The sequence below is a fragment of the Podarcis gaigeae genome (assembly GCF_964106915.1).
Source record: "Podarcis gaigeae genome assembly, chromosome: 7".
Classification (NCBI taxonomy): Eukaryota; Metazoa; Chordata; class Lepidosauria; order Squamata; family Lacertidae; genus Podarcis; species Podarcis gaigeae.
The window spans coordinates 44,239,926-44,248,557 of NC_139683.1; the positions used below are offsets into that span (position 1 = coordinate 44,239,926).

The 8,632-nt window shown below is 40.5% G+C and overlaps 1 long non-coding RNA gene across 1 annotated transcript in view; it reads right to left on the reverse strand.

Moving 5' to 3' along the window:
* LOC310848799 overlaps positions 1-8,632 on the reverse strand; it is a 244,473-nt gene that overhangs the window by 164,725 nt on the left and 71,116 nt on the right. The window lies entirely within an intron of this gene.

The window sequence follows — 8,632 nt, forward strand, 5'->3', positions numbered from 1 at the left end:
GTCTTACAAAAGTAAGAAAAAGAATCATCAAATCGGAAAATACAGTCGAGCCTAAAGAGTGATATTCCAATGAGAAACCGTTAACAACCAGACAGTCAGATCTCACTAAAGGCCTGCTTGAATGAAAAAAACCACACAGACCATCTGGAAGACCAACAAAGTTGGATTCTGGCAGTTTCGTGAGCTAATAATGGCAGCATTTAGCATTTTTGCAGTACTTCTGATTTCTCAAACATGATATCAGCATATATTCTAACCCTGTAAGGTAGGTCATCTTGCACATGGAGTAGTGAGGCTTAGGGCAATTGGTTGGGAGTGGCTAGGAGTGCCCAACTCCAGCTCTGGCTGGTTCACCAATGACGACTCCTAAAATGTACTGTTTTTCTATTAATATACATCAGTCTATGTAAATGTTTTTTTCAAATTTCTATCCTCTTTAGTCCTCTCTTTTGGTGACGCATTTCATCTTATTTTTGAGAATAAGGGACACCAACCACAATATCCCAACAAGGCTATTTTGCCCAGGACCTTACTACTAGACCACCACCAAGGCTTATGGGATGGCAAACTTCAAGAACTAGTAATTGGTTAATCACACCAGCGGTAACCAGGGAAGGGCATCAGGAGGACATTTCTGCTGCTTGTTCTCTACAGGGGAAAAGATATGACTACACTAACTTGGGTAAGTAATTTTGAGAGGGAAAGCATCTAGAGAGGCAAAGGTTGGGCTCTGCCCCCCAAACCTACACTCACATAACCAGCTTTTCGTTTTCAAAAGAAGTGAGGAAAAATACAGCATCACTATATAAAAACTGCTGAGGGAAAAAAATTGTCACTGATCTTATGGGGTTGGATGCAGGAATAAACTTAGATATAAGTTACATCATTCATTAGCATCCAGAAGAATTTTGCCACAGAGCTCACAGAGTGAGTGAGGTCTGTGTCCTTAAAGATCAAGCTGTAGAAAGAAGCAAATTAGTTAGCAATCTCAAGGGCAAAGTTTTCTGGGGGTGTTTTTTTTTTTTAAGTTAAATCCACACATTCTGCCCCCAGCTATTTAAGTGCACCATATTAAAGGAGCAGATGGTTGGTATACCTCTGCACAAAATAAAATATAACTAAAGAGTAAATCCCAAAGTATAAAAGGTGGGAGGGGGAGCCAGTTTATGTGAGAGATAAGAAAAATGCTTTACAAAATAGAGTACAGTGGTACCTCAGGTTACATACGCTTCAGGTTACAGACACCTCAGGTTACAGACTCTGCTAACCCAGAAATAGTACCTCAGATTAAGAACTTTGCTTCAGAATGGGAACAGAAATTGTGCAGTGGCGGCAGTGGGAGGCCCCATTAGCTAAAGTGGTACCTCAGGTTGAGAACCGTTTCAGGTTAAGAATGGACCTCCAGAATGAATTAAGTCCTTAACCAGAGGTACCACTGTATTAGCTTTGAGCAAAAAACCCAAAGGGTTATGGTTCAGTGTGTGCTTTATATGTTCCAGGATCAGTTCTCAGCATCTCCAGTTAAATCAACTAGAGTAGCAGGACTGGTAAAGGCCAGAGTCACTGCCAGTCAGAAATATCACAATGGCATAGTTGGACCAATGGCACGAGCATATTTTTCCAGCTACTTCTATTTTAATGCAATGGTCCATCCTGCCTTGTCCACATAAAGGACCATCAGATATATATCAACTTGGATTGTAGGTGGTTCAGTTTCCTGACTTGAATCAGTATAGTTTGAACTTGAGCTGCCTCACTCCTCTTTCATTTATTCTATTGAGCTGTGTCCTCAGGTACAACAGAATGTTCTTTAGTGGGATTCATATTGCCTGATCGCTGCATTTGCGGCTAATTGTTCTGATGTCTCATGTTGGCTGCGGGGAGGGGGAAAAACAGTATTCCTTTCCATCCTTCCTGTTGCTATATTTAAGAACATTAACAATGAAGTTACAATATTATCAAGTGTGTGTGTGTGTGTGTGTGTGTGTGTGTGTGTGTGTGTGTGTATAAAATTAATATTTACTATTATAAAATGTTTTATTCTGCACTGATATAAGATATTACATGGCAGTCGTTTTTATCGTAAACTAAGCTGAGAGGTTCTAACACCCAAAGGATGCACAAAGAGATACACTTACATAAATTTATATAGTGCCCTGAAGGCACCTCTGGTGCATTATTGGGTATATCATGAACAGTTCTGGTTCAGGCAATAGGACAGTGAAGCAAAGCTAAGTGGTTCTATACCAGATGAACTGCGAACAAGACAGATTGTACTACAAATACAACTGCCTTCAGATACAATATAGTTTCTTTTAATGCACTGGAATATGAAAAGGAGGGCACCAATAAAATATATAAATTACACACCCAGTCCTCTTTATTCACAATTATGCACACTCCTTTTTAGATTGCTGTAAATAGAGTTGGTGCTACTAGGAGAAAAGAGACCACTACTCCGTGTTGTGAGCCAACTAAGACTTTTTAGACCAAGTCCATCATCATCGCCATCATTTCCAGGGCTGGGTTTTGGAACTAACAGGGGCCTAGCTCATAGCCTGTCTCCCAGGACTCACCCGTTTCTTCATTTCTCCTCCTTTTCCTGAGAAATAAGACTAGATCCTCCTTCCATTTGGTTTTCTTTCTTTTTTTAAAGCAAGAAGAAACTTCTGTTAGTGGTTATTTTGGGGGAAGTGACTTGTTAACTGAAGACACTCAGTGCTTGGGGTCACCACTGCCAAGAGAAGCCATTTGAGTGTTGCTCCCTGGGAGGCCTGGGGGCAGCAGCAAAATTTATGTTGTCTGTAGTGCCAACTTCAAGAAGGCCGGCCCTGATTGCAGCCTCTAATTAGAACCATCTGTCACATAAATCCAAACTATGTATGTGCCTTTGAACCAAGCTTGAGACACACTAAACTCTCACAGAATAGGGAGGTTAGGATTTCAATAAGGACCAGATTTTTCGAAGGGGGGGAGGCCTGCTGTTTGGCAACATATACACATAAAATTGTCACCTGGCCAATTTTAAGCAAGCCTAACCAAGATTCATTTGGGGTGGTTGTTTTAGGTTTGAGGGCCAGGCAGAAGTGCCTTCCAATCAGCTGTTTTAATATTACCTTAGATAATTTGCTTAAATTTACTTAAAAGTATTTAAAATGTACTTGAAAAGATGGAGCAACATCTTCCCCAGCTCCTAATGTGATAGAAAAATGCCATGAAATGTTTACTGGTGTGTGCAGTGGTGCACACGCCAAATTACAAGGTGACCCAGGTACTTGCATTTCTGAGCTGCATCTCATGGTTGACAAGGTGTCTCAGGGAGGAACAGGGTCTCCCTAAGCTGTCAAGTGGCTCTGTGGTTTTGGCTTTCCAAAAAACTTCACAGCAATTTTTTTTCCTGGGGGAAAAAAGCAAGGGAAATGACATGGGAAATGACCAGGGCTTGAGAGAGGGAGAAGTTGGAAGGGAATCTTTCATTTTGACCTACAAGTCTAACTTTTAATCACAACAAATTATTTTCCAGTGCTATTCCAATCACAGTGTTGGGAATGTTGAACTAAATAATCAGAGTTGTTCTTCATGTGAGTTGTCATTCTCCTCCAAATTTTGACTGTGAGAGTGGAGTCCTAGGAGACAATTGAACTCACAGCTCCCTTGTGCTCTTTGTTTTCACAGAGGGTACTTCCAGTTTGGAGAAGGAGGGCAGAGAGCACCAAGAAAAATATTGTGATTTCCCCCCGGGTTTTATTATTATTATAGCTAAGGTAACATCACCAAGTCCTGAGCTTTGGCAGTTTTCTTACCCCATGCTCCTGCTTTTCAAACAGATTGCGTACAAAAACTAGGGGAGGGAAACCTGATTTCTGTCTTTCCATCCCAAAACAGTAAAATCTGCCTTTGCAGAAGAACAGCTGTAACTGTCTTTCTGAAAATTGGCAGGGTTTGGTCCCTTTGAAGGGGTGACCACACCATCCAATTCAGACAGATAAAGACTAAATTAGGGAAATGAAATAAAATTGAAAGATCACCTGATTGAAAACCCCTCAGTGGCTCTGCCTGAAATTTGGCAGCCTTCATCCACTCTGGAGGGATTCCGTTGTCAACAAATTCCATGTGAAAAGCACAGCTTTTTAAGATTCCCTCTTATAATCAAAGGAGTGAAGCACAGTTTGAAATTTAGCAGATCAGGTGGGGCTTCTCCTTCAGGATATAACCTTTGATCTGGGCACTTCAGCTGGTGCAGAATATGGGAGCATGAGTCTGAACTGCCATTATGAATGCATTATGACAGTTCTTTTTTTGGCTTCTGATCTGAACCTGGGCCCAAAGTGCTGGTTTGGCTTGGGATCTAAAGGGACACCTCTTCCCACAAGTATCTACCCAAAACTAAAGACTTTTCAGAAGCCTCTCCATCCCATTTTAACCACAGTGTGCCTATGACAGGGCCTTTTCAGAGATGGCCCCCCTCCCCAATTGCACAATGCAACCTAGAGAGACTGGCCCAGTGCTTACACTAATGTGCTTTTTGTGACAAAGACTTTTATTCTCACAGTACTTGTTAACACCTCTTAACATAATTTAATGATTAACATTAATATTATTACCTCTGCTTTTTCTGGGAGTGTTTTTAGCCCTCATGAAGTTGTTTTAAGTCTCTGCATTTGGGGTATTTGACTGTGGTTGGCAGTGCTTTTTTCCCCAAGGGTACTCTGGGGTATGCAGTACTGGCATATTTTCTGTTGTTGTTGTTGTTAAAAAGGGTAGTACCTACGATAACAACTTCATGGTTGAGTACCAACACCTATTTTTCTAGAAATAAAAGCACTGGTGGTTGGTATTATGTTTTACTCTCTTTACTGGTTCTGGATTGTAGGACTCTATTTGATTGCATTATGTGTAACTTATGTTTAAATTTGCTTTAAACTTACATACTTTACGTCACCCTGAGATGTCCAATATGTTAGAGTACAGCTAGCAAATACGCAAAAAATAACTGGTCCTCTTGCTTGCTAAAAGGCTTAGAGATAATTCAAAACACCCTTCAATAAGTGGACTTCTGTGATCTGCATCCCTTGGACTATTTTCTTTTTCAAAAATCTGCCATTTTCCTGAATGTTAGCATTGACAATGATATTAAGGCATGGGGGGGGGGGGGGAAGCAGCTGTCTTAGTTTTCCAGGAGCTAATTATAAACATATGAAGTTTGAGCAAAAGCTCAAAATCTGAATACCCATCTCAGTCGGAACTCATTAAAGTCACTCTTCACTTTCCATCACATTCTGATTCTGCACAAGCACAATCCAAGTTTATATTAAAAAAGTGTTCCTCCGCCTACCAAGATAATTTTAAATAAAATGTAATATAATGTAGTTCCAGTGAGCCACCTGAATAGAATGTGTCCCTGCAACAACCTGAGAAAGTAATAAGGTGAAAGCACTGAGGTACAAAGTGGCCAAAAGTGAACCGCTTCACTCTTCAGCAACACGTCCTGTCTACTCAAGAAGCACTCCAGGTACCCAACCAATTGTTTAAAAAAAACACACCAAAAACATATTTATTAAAACTATTTCCATACAGCCTTTCATGTAATTAAAATCACATCTTACAGAAAAAATAAAGAAGCGGCTAACATTAGATCAAAGCTGCTATTAGAGTCAAGTGGTCTCAACGTCCAACAAAGGTGAGAATAAATTCACAAACACAGAAATGCAATCAGTGTTGGCACCTGGCTTAATATGAGAGAAGTTGAAGAGCTACCTGAAAGACACTCTCCCTGGTTGCCACCAAATGGATTTCTACAGGTCATGGCACAATAAAAAAGGGCCTCATCAGGTGATCTTAGCAAACCCGACAAGCTGATACAGAAGAATCCTTTGAAAAAGAAAGTCTTGGGACCACCGTCAGGGTGATAAGTACCGGCTCATAATAGATCCAAAACATTTCTGCTTCCAAGTGCTGCTGGTTACAACAGGAACAAAAGAAGATGCCTGGCAGTAAGTCAGCCCCTTGGTCCTCTAGCTTAGTACTGTCCGCAGGTTGGCAGCAGCTCTGCAGATCTTCAGGCAAGGCTCTCTCTTTCCTAGTCCTTCCTGGAGATCCTGAGGGTTAAACCTGGGGCCTTTGCATATAAGGCATGTGCCACTGAGCTGCAACAGCCCTCTCCTTACAATGGAATTTGCCACTCAATTGCTTTGAATGGGAATACAGTAAATCCTCTCCCTAATTCTTTTCTGCATATTTTGGTGAGCAACTCTGCTGCTGAAAGCTGGTCCGTGTTACAAGAAATAGCAGCTTTTGTGTGGATTTCTTACAAAGAGAGGCTGTTGAAAAAGCAAAAGTAAATTGCAATTCTTACATGCTGTGGGTTTTGGATTTGGTCAAATTTCACATTGTATCAAAGTTTAATATGGCCCCATTCGCTGTGTCAACATGCATACATTGTATAAAATGGTACGGAAAACAATACAGTGGTATCTCGGGTTACATATGCTTCAGGTTACATACACTTCAGGTTACAGACTCCGCTAACCCCAAAAAATTACCTCGGGTTAAGAACTTTGCTTCAGGATTAGAACAGAAATTGTGCTCTGACGGCACGGCAGCAGCAGGAGGTCCCATTAGCTAAAGTGGTGCTTCAGGTTAAGAACAGTTTCAAGTTAAATACAGACCTCCGGAACAAATTAAGTACTTAACCTGAGGTACCACTGTATACACAAATAGATTGGGTTAAATAGATTAAACATAAATATCAATAGAGGATGGTGAAAGGGTATATGTGAATTGTCAGCTTTTAACACCAGTATTGTTCAAATGGAGTTGGTGATGTGAATTTATTGTATTGTTGTTTTATTATTACATTTATACCCCATCTTTCCTCCAAGGCATCAGGGTGACCTACGTGGTTCCTCATCCCCCATTTTACCCTCACAACCACCTGTGAGGTAGGAGATGAAGACTGGCCCAATGTCATCCAGTGAGCTCAATAAGGATTTGAATGCGGATCTCCCAGGTCCCTCTCAGCTTCAGATTATAAACATATGGTGCTTGATTCAGGATTCCTGCTCCAACTCTTAATCTCATTATTTTAAAACAAAGCCCTAAGCATACTATGAGAAAATTCCAATGAAATTAATTATATGAAATTCTAAGTAAATGCAGTTATGGACCCATTCATCTTAATTACTCATACTTTAACTTCACTAGTTTGTTGGACAGCACCATCAGTGGAGCAGGTTAACACATTATTGAGGCTGGGGGGGACAGGTCCAACCATTTTGAAAACTTGTTGTTGATCACTCATCTCCTGTAATAGTTGAGGAGAAGAATGTATGAAAACAGGCAGGGAACATGCACCCTGGTGTCTCATGACAAGGTGAATGTTTCCCAAGACCACATAACACAATTTTCTCTTTCAGACATTACTGAAGGCATGTGATCAACAGGCTGTGAAAAGACTAGCATCCATTTTCCCCTGTGATGTGTGAAAACAGCACAGAGTCCATTTTCACATTTATTTGTGCCACATGTGAATGCTGTTAATGTAGGACAGAATGCGGCTGAGAACCATTTTTAATCAAAGATGTATATTCCAGCCACTGTGTGTTTAACATTCACCTACAGACCTGCAAGTCTCTCTTGTCAAAACACCTTTAAACTATTAGCACTGGAGTAGTCCTACTGAGATTAATAGGATTACTCCCGAGCAATAAGTGGAGGCTCCTGAGACAGAAAGCAGTTACAAACATACTGATCTAGTAGCTTTGGTGCACACAGGAAAGTTAGCCACAATTGTGGACAGGGTCACATGATCCTCCGTGGTAAATTCCTGGGTAGGTTTACAGGGATTTTTTTCTTCTTTTAATTTTGCTGTTTTAAAATAAAATAAAAATGCTGTGGAACTCCTTCAATCTTTTTGCAATTCTGCATGGTTGAACATTTGAAATGAGTTTGTGTATCACCCCCAGGCACTGATTCAGACTTGATTGGGGCAAAGCAGACTCCATGTGCTTATTTTTATACATGTCATTTGGGAAGTTATATAGCCAAAGGAACAGAAAATGTGTTGGCTCCCTTGCCAAATTATCACGTAGCCCTCGCTCAGAACGGATCAGGAGGGCATCCTAATCAACAAGTTGGGCGACCTTAGTGCAACGACAATGTCAGGTCAACTATGGAAAGTGTAGAGGCAGATCTGAATACCATTTTTTAAAAGGAAAAGGAAACAACCAACAATCCTTATAATTATCATCATCTGCTGCTTTTCCCTCTTCTGGCAAAGAAACACGCCATCCATTTGCAGAAATCGCCTGCGGAAACGTTACATCAAAACTAATCACAACGATTAAAATCAGCTTTTCTGTGCAAGAGGAGAGTAAAAAGCAAGTTGGAGGCTGGAATGAGACTGTTTTTTCCACCAAAAAAAAATCTGGAAAAAAATTACATGCTATATAGATATATATTTGTATGAACGTTTTGAAGGAGATCAATTTTATGCCGTGTGATCGGTTAATTTAATTTAACTTTTATTTTGGAGATTGATTTAGACTGGAGGTAGAGACATGAGCTAATTGTATCCTGATCCTTGCCTTGAGGGTTTCAAAGCCCCTGGAGCAACTATTCTCTGTATTTTGTT